At 36.6% G+C, this 13,651-nt stretch overlaps 1 pseudogene; it reads right to left on the bottom strand.

Moving 5' to 3' along the window:
• Window positions 1-4,591: 4,591 nt before the first annotated feature.
• LOC116813849 (uncharacterized) lies at window positions 4,592-5,510 on the bottom strand (annotated as a pseudogene).
• Window positions 5,511-13,651: the final 8,141 nt, after the last annotated feature.

Raw genomic sequence — 13,651 nt, 5'->3', positions numbered from 1 at the left:
ATGTGTCTATATACATATACGTACATGTGTCTATATACATATACGTATATGTGTCTATATACATATATATGTATATGTGTCTATATACATATATGTATATGTGTCTATATACATATATACGTATATGTGTCTATATACATATATATGTATATGTATATGGGTCTATATACATATATATTATTTTTTTGAGATGGTGTCTCACTCTGTCACCCAGGCTAGAGTGCAGTGGCACGATCTCAGCTCACTGCAACCTCCGCCTCCCTGGTTCAAGCTATTCTCCTGCCTCAGACTCCTGAGTAGCTGAGATTACAGGCACACATCAACATGCCCAGCTGATTTTTGTATTTTTAGTAGAGATGGGGTTTCACCATGCTGACCAGACTGGTCTGCAACTCCTCACCTCCTTTGCCTCCCAAAGTGCTGGGATTACAGGGGTGAGCCACTGCACCCGGTCCAAAAATATTTTTTATTGTCTATTTCTTGGTTTAGTTGGAGTTTGGGGTTGTTTTCACATTTTTACTTCCAACTACTTCTGCCCATTTCTGGTTGCTTCAGAGCACTTACAAACCCAAGATCCAGCATCCAGGAACCCAAACATAGCACTACTCCATTTGGCCAATACCCGAACTTGTTATGCTGGTGCTTCAGAAGAGGAGGATCAGAAAATTTTCTGAATTCACATTTACCTCTCCTGCTTGTAAGCAAGAGTCTCAGGGACAAGGACCAGGTCTGGTTAACTTTTGGTTCTCTCAGTCCCTGAATAACACCATGGTAGTTATTGAGAACATCCTTGCTATATTAAGCTGGTTGGACCCCATATGGCTTAGGATTAGAATCTTAGAATTTCAGTTTTTAACTGTGCCAAGAATTCTCCCTCTAACCTGGAATGACTCAATATTTCCCTTACATATAAATTAGGGATGCTGATTGGAAATGTCTACAAAAGACTGTAATATTTTAATACCAAAAAGTGAATTTTATAAAATGCACTTTATGACTATTACATAATAGAGAAAACCACAAAGAAAAGAGGTTTTCATTTGTCATGATTTCTAAGCTTAATTTCAAATTTTATCTTTTTTATAAAAATGTCTTCTGGAAAAAATTTTTAGGGTTTGGAAATTTTCATTCAAGTTCAATATGAGAAAATCCTAGAGCAGTGGAGAATCATATGATATTGGACAAGATCTAATTTTCCAAAGAAGGAAGCAGAATTTCTTTTGCACATTTCTAGTCTTTTTCTACTTTTTTAGGTGGTAGTATCTTCTTTATTTTGTTACCTACATGGCAAAAATAGAGAACAAAATGTGTGACCACAGGAATTCTAAGCTGAATTTATGATCGTGAGGGAGATATGCTTAGGCATCACTGAGGGATGTACTTTGGTCTCTTCAGGACAATGAAGTCATCCTAAGAGTGATTATGTCTTGTCTTAATTAAATCATAGAAAGATTTCTATTTGAAACTGCCACAGGTAGAACAGTACATTTGTGAAATGATAGTTTTCTTCAGTGTATGAGGTTACATATAGTGAAGAGTAACTCTATGTGGAAGAAGATATTGAAGTTCAAAGGGACTATTAAATAACCCCCCTGGTTTTCCCTCTTGAATTCTAAATCAATTGAGATGGGCAAAGGAGTGAGCCAGATGAAGATCAAAGTAGGACTCCCAGGGAACATGTGACAATGATGAGCTTCCCGATTATGAGCCCTGAACTAAGCAAACATATTCACCCACTCACTCTGGGGGAAGAAAAGCAAGTTTACAACCTTTACCACTAAGCTTTCCACATGGTCCACTAGAGCAGATTCCCTGCAGGCAGGCAAATCCCAAAGACCAAGGGCAGAAGAAGGAGCTACACTTGCCAGGTTTTCCTTTGAAACTCACCAATCTTGAAATTAGTCTGCCTCTCCTGAGGAAGAGAGTAAACCGCTGAGAGAGGAAAATTCCTTTTGAAGGAAAAGAGGAGTGAGGAATAAGAGCACTTCTGGCCCCTATCAGCACCACCAAATGATGTGTACTTGGCACACTCCTGAGTGTGGGATTATAGGCATGAGCCACTGTGCCCAGCCTTTTTAAACTTTCTTACAGAAATATCTTTTCCAAAATTCTGGATGCTCAAAATGATGATATTATCTCAATAATGATACTTTCCCTAGAATATATTGTTTGATGTGCTATATTGTTCTACAATGTTTCAGTTCTTAAGAACCTTTCTGTTAAATATGATGGTAACCTTGTTTACTATCCAATTTATCATAATTTATATTTCTGATACTTACACTAACCAGCTGTGGCACGAAAGACCTGCAGAAGATTTTCGTAGATGTTGATGCCTATGAAGAAGACTGAGAAAGAATGGCCAAGGGTGGGAAGTGGGCCAAGAAGAAATTCTCCTGGAATCCAGCAGAGTAGGGGAGTAAAAGAGAATTTCCATGGAGGTACATTTTCTAAGAACTACATTAAAAATTTTTTCCATCAATGATTTTGGCTTTGCAAGGTCACTTTCCAAGTGTTTCTTTTTAATTGTACCACAGATCATTAGAAATTTGTCTTTTAACTTTCTTCTTTTTATTTTTTTTATTTTATAGAGACAGGGTCTGGCTATGTTGCCCAGGTTGATCATGAACTCCTGGGCTCAAGCTATTCTCCAAACCTGGCCTCCCAAAGTCCTGGGAATCCAGCAGAGAAGATTCAAGAAGATTCCAGAAGTGGTCAAGACATTGATGTTAAACGGTTAAGCAAAATAAGGACTGAAATACATATTTGCCTCTGGCAAGTAAGAAGTTACTACATACCTCAATGAAAGCAGTTTTAGCAGAATGGTGGACTGAAAGCCATTTATAATGGATTCAGGAGTAACTCATCTGTGGAAATGGAAACTGCTATTATGAAATGTAGATTTCCACTTCTAAAGATTTACTTATGAATAGAAGGAAAAAGAAAGTACAAGATTTTACAAGATATATTAGGTCAAAGGAAAATTGATGTTCCTTCATAAAGAATGACTACCAATCTAATAAACATACTGAAAACCTATAGTAATTAGTACATTACTGATGTATTTCTACATAATGGTATCATACAATAAATTACAACTAATTTCTGTGGTCCTTGTAATTAGACCATACAGTATACGATGGAATTAAATGTGATGAAAAACAATATATACAAGAGAGTTCTGAATGCACCAGGAACTTTATCAAAGGCTTCCTGGAGGGAGTAGGGCTTGGCCATTCCTTAAAATTAGGTGGAATATAAAAAAAAAAACTTGGTTAAAAGGACAAAGATTTTTCAGGATGGCAAGAAAGAATAAAGGTATTGATCAAGGCATAATAATTAGAATGCAATTTTTATTTTTGAAATATGAAATTAAATGAAAATTCTTCCCATTGCCTGTTCCTCCTTCAGAGGCCCCAAACCATTGCTCAGCTTCAACCCTCGTCTTCTTCTTCTTCTTGAAAAGACTCCCAACCCTAGTATTATTAGTCAAACTAGATGTGGGTCAGGGTGGGGAAAATAAAACAGATTGAAGTGGTTTATGTGTTTTTTCCCTTTCTTTACCTAAAAACATATTTATAATATATCACAGGCAGTGATTACTATGTACAAGACACTAAATCAAGCACTTTTTCCATATCAACTAATTTCTATAATTTAATCCTCACTATAACCCTGTAAGAAAAGTATTTCTATTTTGCATTTTACAAATGGGAAAACTAAGACACAGATGAGGTAAGTAAATTACCCAAGGTTATCCAGCTAGTAAGTAGCAGACCTAAGATTTAAACCTAGGCAGTCTGGTGCCTGGGGCTAAGCTCTCAAATGCTTTTGCTCTGCTGCCTTTATCCTTTTTTCTCTCTTTATTCCACTAAGTAAAAGTAATGCAAGCTCAAGATCTAAGAAAATAAAAATAAATAAATAAATAAAATCAAAAGTATGCTGTCTTATAATGAAAACAATGATCCCAAACCCCACCTCTACCTTCAACCACTGTTTGCTTTTTAATATTTTTATATTTACGTAAGTATGTTTTAATGTAAATTGTATAAGCAATACATCTTTATATTATATATACACATATTCTGAAAGGTAAATACAAACACGACAAAATTCCTACCTACCCAATGGTACAGACATTTTAGAAAATTGACAAATAAATAGCAAAAGTCTCTGTGCTTCCCACCTACCTCAAAGCTAATTACTAATCCCAATTTGTGTAATTCATCTTAAGAAAAAGAATATTTGCACATAACCAAAATATATGTATCTATTGTTATACTTATTTTAAAAAAGCACACAGAGTAAATGAATCATCTTTATGCACTGTGCTGTGCTTTTTTTCTTATATAATGATAATTAGTTAATTTTTATACACAATAATTATTTATTATTCAAACAATCTCTAAAGAGTAGATGTTTCACAAGTAATGATATATGCACAAAAGATGAATTAAGACACATCCAAATCCATGTGGTTTGGGGCTAATTCCTTGTTACATAAACTTTTTTACTTAACATAAATATGGGTACATCCTGTGAACTAGGAAGTATCAGAGATAAAAAAGAGTACAAAACGTGGTCCCTGTCATTAGTAGCTTATTGTGAAGATCCAAGAAGATGTCAAGTAAAGGCAAGTGTGTGTCACTGCCACCCTCTGCCCCGTTCTTTGGTCAGGGCCTCCAGCACTTTGTTCTGCCTCTGCAATCTGAGGCCCATCATCCCACTGTGCTCTGAAGAATATAACTTTTCTGGAAGAAATTCCCGTCTTCAATGCTTCAGGCCAGTTAAGAGTCTCAAAATAAGTGGACAGAATATCAAATACTTGATCGATGGCCAACATCCCTAAATGAGAGTTATTTCCACTCTGGTGTCTGATCATGTATCCCTGGAACGACAGACAAGTGGGCTGTCCTGAAAGAGTATTCCTGGGCCTTTTGAAATGGCCCTTCTGAATGCTTTCATCCACAAGTCCATCAAAGATACAAACTTCGTTTAGATCAACATCTTCAAGAGTGTATTCTGAGTTAGGAGTCGGGAACACAAGGGTTTCCAGAGGAAATAAACTAAAAGAAGTCTTCTTTTATGTCTAGCAAGTCACTAGAAAATTCATCTTCCCTCTTCACACAGGGCACTGTCTACTGTGAATCCAGTGAGGCAGATCCAAAATGGCCTATTAGATTTCGTTTGAACCATACAACCTTCATATCTGTCCAGCCAGTCTACTCAATTCCTTCTTTGACATGTGATAGGTCATACTCAAATTGATACACAACCTTTGTCCTGAGTGTTTGTCTTCCAAAAGAATCTCTTTGCTTGGAGATCTCAGAAAATATTTGCTGTGTTAGGGGCAGATTCCTGGATTTTCTGCGCAATTGGCTTTTCTTCTTTCTTTTTCTTGCTTTCTTTTGCTCTTCTTTACTGCAACTATCTTTTCCCAGTGTCTCTGTTTTCTCTGGATATTTTTCTTATGATACCAGAAAACCAAATTGTTTGAGAATGAGCACCATCCTGCACTCTGGGGGTCAGGGTCTCTCCCTCCTGGCATTTGCATTCTGCATCAATCTGCAGAAACGGAAAGCTTTCAGATATTTCAGGTATTCAGATATTTCAGGTAACTGTGTTCTAAGCACTCCCTTCTAATTCCCAGTTCATGTGCCTAGTCCACTGATCCCATCATGCACTTTGCTTTCTTCAATTGAAAATGTATCTTCAGTATTTTTCCATGTCTGGACACACACATCTGCCTCCCTTTTTTTTAAAGGTTGCATGATATCTAGTAAGATTACTCTATAATTTACTTAACCAATATTTGTATATATTGATGGATACTTTTAATGTTTCCAGTTGTTCTAATTTTCCAGTTGTTGCATTTTTCTTAGATTTGTTGTGAAATTAAAAGAGTTAATGCAAGTAAAAAATGTGTTTTTTCTCTCTAGCAGAAATCCAGTTATACAAATCTAACAAAAACAACTGTACATAGAAGTCAAGACCTAAATATGAAGAAGACTGAAATATGGCATGATTTTAAGTAGTTAGTAGAGTATCAGTAAATATATTGACTTTCACACTAGGATTTTTTTTTTTTTAGCGACACATGGTTTTAACACTGGATGTATAAAGAAGTCATCGTAATCTCAACATACTCTCTAGCTCACCAGTGAACAGTTCTGTGTATAACAATGGGGAGAGGAAATGGGTGAACAGACTGATGCAATGCATACACATATATCAAAAAATAACTCTCCTCCTTTTAGCTTTACTTCTCATTACTGGTCTTCCTCCTTTTCAACTGGGGGTCCAGATATTCTCTAGGCACCACCAGGAAGATAAGCTGACAGTGCCCCAACCACACACACACACACACACACACACACACACACACACCTCAAACTCCCTTCCATATATCCTGAGCTATAGCTGCCTATACTCCTCTGTCTCATCCTTCATCTTGCTCTCATCCTTTTTCCAATTTCCAGATATTTTTTAAAATCTCATTTTGTCTTCCAGCCTCCTATCTTTCCTAGGCATTCATTCCATCTTGTGTTTCTTTACTGTAATTTTCATAGAAAAATAGCCTAAACTGGAAAGCACAGGGAAGATATTTTTAAAGAGATTAGTGATTGTTAATTACAGTTATAGCCCAAAGACTATATTCAGATGAAAGAGAGGAAAAACACAGGAAATTCTGAGAATAACTGATGAATCAGTTCCTAAAGAGGGCAGTAAAGTTGGATTCAGTGTGTAAACAAAGTTCTTTAGCAAGGAAAAAAGATTCATTCATTTCAAAATTCTTTACTGAAGTTCTACTATATTCCAGCAATGTCATAACCACTGGAAAGTATAGTGGTATATTTTTTTAATCCCATTTTTATGGATCTTGCATTCTAGTTGGAGGAGGCAAATAAAATGAATATACAGAATGTTAGATGGTAGTAAGCGCTATGGAGAAGATTAAGACATAAAAGGGAGATAGAGAACGGTGTAGAGTATCAAGCAATTTTAAATAAAGTGATTAGAATGCCTCAATGAGCCGGGTGTGGTGGGTCATGCCTGTAATCCCAACACTTTTCGAGGCCGAGGCAGGGAGATCACCTGAGGTCAGGAGTTTGAGACCAGCCTGGCTAATATGGTGAAAACCCATGTCTACTAAAAATACAAAAATTAGCCCAGTGTGGTGGCAGGCGCCTATAATCCCAGCTACTTGGGAGGCTGAGGCAGGAGAATCTCTTGAACCTGGGAGTCGGAGGTTGCAGTGAGCTGAGATCATGCCATTGCACTCCAGCCTGGGGGACAAGAGCAAGACTTCATCTAAAAAAATAATAATAATAATAAATAAAAAGAATGCCTCAATGAGAAGAAAACATTCAAGCAACAATCCAAAGTAAGTAAAAGAAAAGCCAGGCAAATTTCATGGAGAAGACTGTTCCAGGCAAAGGGAACAACAAATTCAAAGGCCCGAGGCCAAACAAGGCCAACATAGTCAAGGGACAACAAGGAGATGGACGAGTGAGGAGAATAGCGGGCCGTGAGGTCAAAGAGGCAATGGGGAACCCCATGGTATGGAGCTTTAAAGGCCATTGCAAATACTTTGGCTTTTGCTTGGCATGAAATGAGAACACAATAGACAGTTTGGGGAAGAAAATGTAATCTGATTTACATTTTTAGCAGAATAACTCCAGATACTGTGTTGAGAATAGATTGCAGGTGCACAATGTTGGTGGGAGAAAGAGGATAAATTAGGAGGTTATTGAAATAATCCAAACAAGAAATGATAATAACTTGGCTGGCATGGATAACTCCAAAGTGTGTAGCCTAAAGAGCTGGAAGGATGCAAATTGCCATTACCTGGCATGGGGAAGATGATGGGACGACAGATTTTGGTAAGGAAGATCAGTGAAGTTTGAAAAGCTTATTGGATACCCAGTAGAGATGTTTCATAGGTAATAAGAAGTATGAGTGTGGTTCAAGAGTTCAGGTTAGGCTGGAGATATAAAAAGCACACAGCTGATAAATATTGACTCATTTTCCCTTATACGGAAAAGAAGGATGGATACTACTGTGGGAAGTTTTATAATGTAGGGAAGGGAAATTATTAATATCTGATGGCCTCTATTTTGTCTATGAAAGCTGAGGCAAAATAATCTACTCAAAGAGAAAAGGTTGAGGCTATTAACCCACATTTAGTGAAAAAAATTGCCAAGCAACATTGGAGGCTCCACTGGACTTGAAAACCCTAAGTCTGTAGTAGTTTTAGTTGGTAGTTATACAGTCTTACTTCTGCACTGTTCAGTAGCCTATATGTTCAAACAAGGAAGAGAGTTCTTGAATTCGGTCTTGAGGATTTATTGCAGTAATGTGAAAAAAGAAAAGAACAGCAGAAAATTAATAATTCTGGTGAGGGTATCATAGAATTGATGACCATAGAACCCAAACTGAGTGAGAAACATGCATAATAAGGATAGTTAAAAAATAGGAGGATGAAGAAAAGTTGGTTAATGGGCATAAAAATACAGTTAGAGAGAAGAAATAGATTCTAATATTCAATAATACAATAGTGAACAATAATAATAAATTATTAACTATAATTGTAATTACTATATATTTCAATATATATCACATATAAGATATATATAAGGTATACTATATATTTCTATATATCTTATATATGATATATATACCTTATTTATATATAATATATAAATATGTTATATATATTTCAAAATAGCTAGAATAATTTTAATGTTCTCAACAAAAAGAAAAGATAAATATTTGAGGTGATGGATATTCCAATTACCCTGACTTGATTATTATACATTGTATATATGTATCAAAATATCACAAGCACCCCAAAATATGCACAACTATGATGTATCAATAAAAATACAAGACAATAGATAAGAAATTGATGTAGTATACTAGTATAACTAAAATGAGCTAGATATCACATAACAGAAGTTACGTTTACAGTACCAATAGCTTCATTCACACTAACAAGAACACCACTGAATGCACAATATATAGGACATTCAAGGAAGAAAAAAAGTTTGTAGTAAAATCAATACTTTTCATAGTTGTGACATTTAGTTCACTGCTCAAACTATCTTTGCTTTTTCATTCCAAACTGATTTCATCTGATTCAAGCCAAAATCCCATATGATATGATTCTTTCTAACCTTCTCTGGAATTTTTCAACAGACATAGGCATAATAATATAATTGTTGTTGGTCAAGTCCCTTAACAAAGGACAGAATGTCCTCTCGTACCATTCCAAAGAGATGAGTTTGTCTAAGCTGAGTGGAGTGCAGGAGAAGCAATGGTCATAGACATGGAGGCTCTAGGCTTATGTTGACTTGTTTTAATTAAATAATTATCAATATGGAAGCTTTTTTGAAACAGTCCACCAAACATCAGATTTTCAAAAAGATAAATCTAGAGACTAATGAATGTCTTTTCCATTATGCTTCCAAAAATATCAGGGTGTTAAACAAGTTTATAGCAGGTAGTTAATGAGAAGGAATTATCAAATTACATTCACAGAGTTCACAGCCTGGCAATAAGAGAAACCAGATCTGGCTAGTTTAAGGATAAAGAGGACTGTATTGGAAGGATACTGAAGACAACTAGAAATCCAAAGATGAGGTGAACAACCAAGCTTTGGGAGAATAGGAACCAGGGCTGACTGTAGACTGAGAGGTAGCAGCTGGTGGGACTTTGCTTTAGAGGGCTGTTAACACAATTCAGCTTCCGCCCCTTTTAGGCTCTACATCTCTTTGTTCAAAACTCCAAATTCTTGGTAGAATGAAATAAAATGTTCACCTAAATTAGATGCTCAACTCTGCATCAATGGGCAGGATGAGAACAGGAAGGTGGGGAATGGTAATGAAGTATAGAAATAGAGATTCTGAGAGATCATTCCTTTGTACAGGAGACAGTGTCCTGAAAAGATAAACTATTGGATCAAACAGCCACAGGAGGTTTCTACTACAGGGAAAGATTGGCAATAAGACAAGGAATTTCAAAGGTGAAGAATAAGAAAGAAAAGGAAAAAAGATGGAAGAAAAGACATAGCCAAGGAATCTAAGTATCAGGGAAGAAAATGATATGGAAAAGGAGGTGGGAAGGATGTGCTAGAGTTTGCTGGTCCAAGAGGTAAGAAAGAGCATGCATTCCAGGAGAGAGATCAGTCACTGTGAAGAGTCCTGAAGTAGGGGAGAGCATGTCATGTTCACCATGCTGGTAGAAGTCAGTATAGCCAGAGCACAGGGAAGCAATATGGAGTAAGAAATTTAGATGGTGAAAAGCCTTAGAGACAATGTTAGGATTTTAAACTTGATTCTACAGGCAATGAGGAGCTGTAAAAGCAAGGCTGACGGAATCAGATATGCCTTTTAAAAAGACCACCCTGGCTGCAGCTGATTTAACCACAGCCACCTGTGGGGCCACCTGATACAGGGAGATGAAGGACGTTAGGATTAGACAGTTCAGGGTTAGATGCCTGTTGCTACTGGCTGCTTGTCTGGTGTCAGATATTAGGTTGGTGAAAAGTAATTGCGGTTTTTGCCATCGAAAGTAATGGCAAAACTGCAATTACTTTTGCACCAACCTAATAAGATACTTAACCTTTGAAATCTCAATTTTGGCATTTGTAAAGTAAAAATAAGAAAATCTACTTTGCAGAGTTGTTGTCACTATTACTAAACATAAACATAAGTTTTCCAGAGAATCACAAACAATAAATAAGAGTTATTGTTACTTCTCATATTACTGTCTTTCCTACTTTTTATTTGCCATCTAGTTTTCCCTCATCTCTTTTCAATTCTGCTGGCATTTATTGAATAATTATTCAATGTCATGTAAAGCTGAGTGCTTTATAAGCATTTTTGCATCTGAGTCTCAAAGCAATTCTCTAAGCTAAGTACTATTATTATCCCATTTTTGAAGATGCAGATACTGAAGTTTAGAGACTTAAGCAACATGCTCAAGATGAGACTTCTAGGAACATAATTGCTCTTTGAAAGCAGAAACAAGTTCCCAATTTCTACTGCAGGGTCTAGTTCATTACTATTCAGACAACAGACAACCAGGTTGTATTGGATGAAAGAATGGATGACATCCTCATTTGGAATCTCAGAAGATGTAAAGAACCCACGTAAAAGTCCATAGGAGAGTTAGAAAATGACTATTTTTAATTAGCTTAATATAAATACTCTTTTGCTCTATTTTTTATTTTGAACTTATAGATCAGTGTATTGTTTAGCAGTTCCTGTGTAAGAAATCACCCCGAAAAGTAGTAACTTAAGACAAAAACTGCTTGTTATAGTTTGTATTTCCTGAGGGTTCTAAATAAAGATCAGAAGTCTAACTGGACTAAAATTAAGATATCCACAGGACTGTGTTCCTTCTCGTGGCTTTAGAGGGGAATCTGTTTCCTTGCCTTCTCTAGATTCTAGAGGCCAGCTACATTCTTTATTTCATGACTCCTCCCTCCATCTTGAAAGCCAGCCATATACCATTTTCAAATCTCTCTATGACAGCTACCCTGGCTTCCATTACCCCATCTTCTCTGACTCTGAGTCTCCTGTCTCCCTTGTGATTATAATAAACTCACCAAGATGATCCAGGATAATCCTCCCATCTTAAAATGCTTAGTCACATCTTCAAAGTCCCTTTTGCCATGTAAAATAACATATTCACGGGTCCTGAGGATTAGGGTAGTGAAGATAATTTTACCTTGCACAGACAGCTTCTCTCACCTACCTGGCAGTTGGCAGATTGTCAGCCCAGATGCCGCAGTTTTCCTCCGTGTGATCTCTCTTTCCCCCTGCAGGCTTGCTCATGCTCATAAAAACACAGTGGTCTCAGGCCTTTAGCTCAGAAAGAGGCCAGGCTCCAAAGCACAAGCAGTTTTCACATTTGCTTACGTCCTTTTGACCGAAACAAGTCTCACGGCCACCCCAGACTCAAGAGGTAGAAAAATATACCCCACCTCTTTATTGGAGGATTTGTGACATCACATTGTAAGAACCCGGATGCAAAAAACGGGAAGAACCTGTGGCTATTTTTCAATTTCCCAAAATTAACAAAATATGTGAGTGAGAACTTCTAAGACCTTCCCTCTTTGATTGGAACAATTGAGGTCTTTGCACGGCTATTTCCCTTGCCTAGAATGCTCAAAATGCGTTATCTTTTCCTGGCCAAATTATTTACCCCATTCTTATTATAGCTTAGATATGTATACCTCCAGGAAAATTCTTCTAACCCCAAACCCCATTGTATTCCCGGTGCTTTATCTTAGTGCTCTCATTATACTAAGTACTTACCCCTAATATAGCACGTAGCACTCTATATTGAAATCACCTGCTTATCTTCTTGCCTTTCATCCTAGACGTCTCATAAGCTTCTTGTGGGCAAAAAAAAAAAAATGGCTCTTAGTTTTTCACACTTTCTCTGTGACTTAGCGATGTATCCTGTATATAGTAGGTTAAAAAGGTTTTATTGAATACGTGTATTAAGAAATATTCTATAAACTCCGATTATAGAGTTTCATCTACTCTTTTATCCCTCAATTGCTACTAATTTTTTTTTTTAAAAATTGGTTTCTTTACTTAGTGAATCTTTAATCCCATACTTTTTTTCCTACTTTAGAACCTAGCCTTTCATTGATCAGCTAAATAAGAAAGGAAGGAATTTCTAGTACTAACCATCAGTCATAGAAAAAGTTTTCCTTGGAATAAAAAGCTAAATTGTGATTTTGGTACCTCGATAATACAAATTGGTTGTGTAACATTGATGAAATCCACAAATTGCTGCCAAGGATGCTGATTTGCCAAACTAGACATCTCTAAGGCTGTCTTCCTCTGGGTGGCCAGTCAAAATTAGGAGCTCAGGGATAACTTGACGGATATTTCTTCAAACTAAAACCAAAATAAAAGCTGAGGTATTTTGGGATGTTTCCAGGAAGGTCTTAAGAGGCTGCCTGATTGCTGTTAATACATAAGGCAGAAGGCAAAGATTTCCAAAATTACATGACTCAAGGGCTAAGACTCCAGAACTGCAGACACAACATGAGTAAGCAGACCACTCCAAATTGCCAGTGGAATTAAGGAATTAAAAAGGAGATGGTGAGTTACAAGAAACAGAGCTTGTTTGGGGAATGGATACTCGGTGTGCCTGTAACCAAGAAAGCCAGCTATAATACAAGCTAAAATGAAATGTACAGATGTTTAGTATAATGAAATAACCAAGGAGGAACCCACCCCTGTGTTATTCTCCAATGTAATATGTAATGTTCTATAGACCATACTTAGAATATGGGTGGTTGCCCTGGTCATTTTTTAGCTCAGGTAATGATATTTTTATAACCTGAGTTATGAAGGGCAAAAATATATAAAGACAGCATTGAAGTCCAAAGACAATCAAGTTAGCTAATGTTTAAATATCTTGAGAGTGTTTCTATGCCAATGTTAAAACTGTCAATGCACTGAATATTTTGCAGAATCTCAGTTCATCAAACTGTAAAACAGATCACAGTTTAACAACAATAACAACAAATTCTAGGCTTTTTGAGAAAGGTTCTGAATTCCAAGCCTGCAAGCAGAATATACAATGAAAGGCACATTCTTGTCTATTTGGAACTTATTCATGAACT

The sequence above is a fragment of the Hylobates moloch genome, unplaced genomic scaffold, assembly GCF_009828535.3.
Source record: "Hylobates moloch isolate HMO894 unplaced genomic scaffold, HMol_V3 SCAFFOLD_9, whole genome shotgun sequence".
Classification (NCBI taxonomy): Eukaryota; Metazoa; Chordata; class Mammalia; order Primates; family Hylobatidae; genus Hylobates; species Hylobates moloch.
This window is presented reverse-complemented; position numbering and strand designations above follow the sequence as displayed.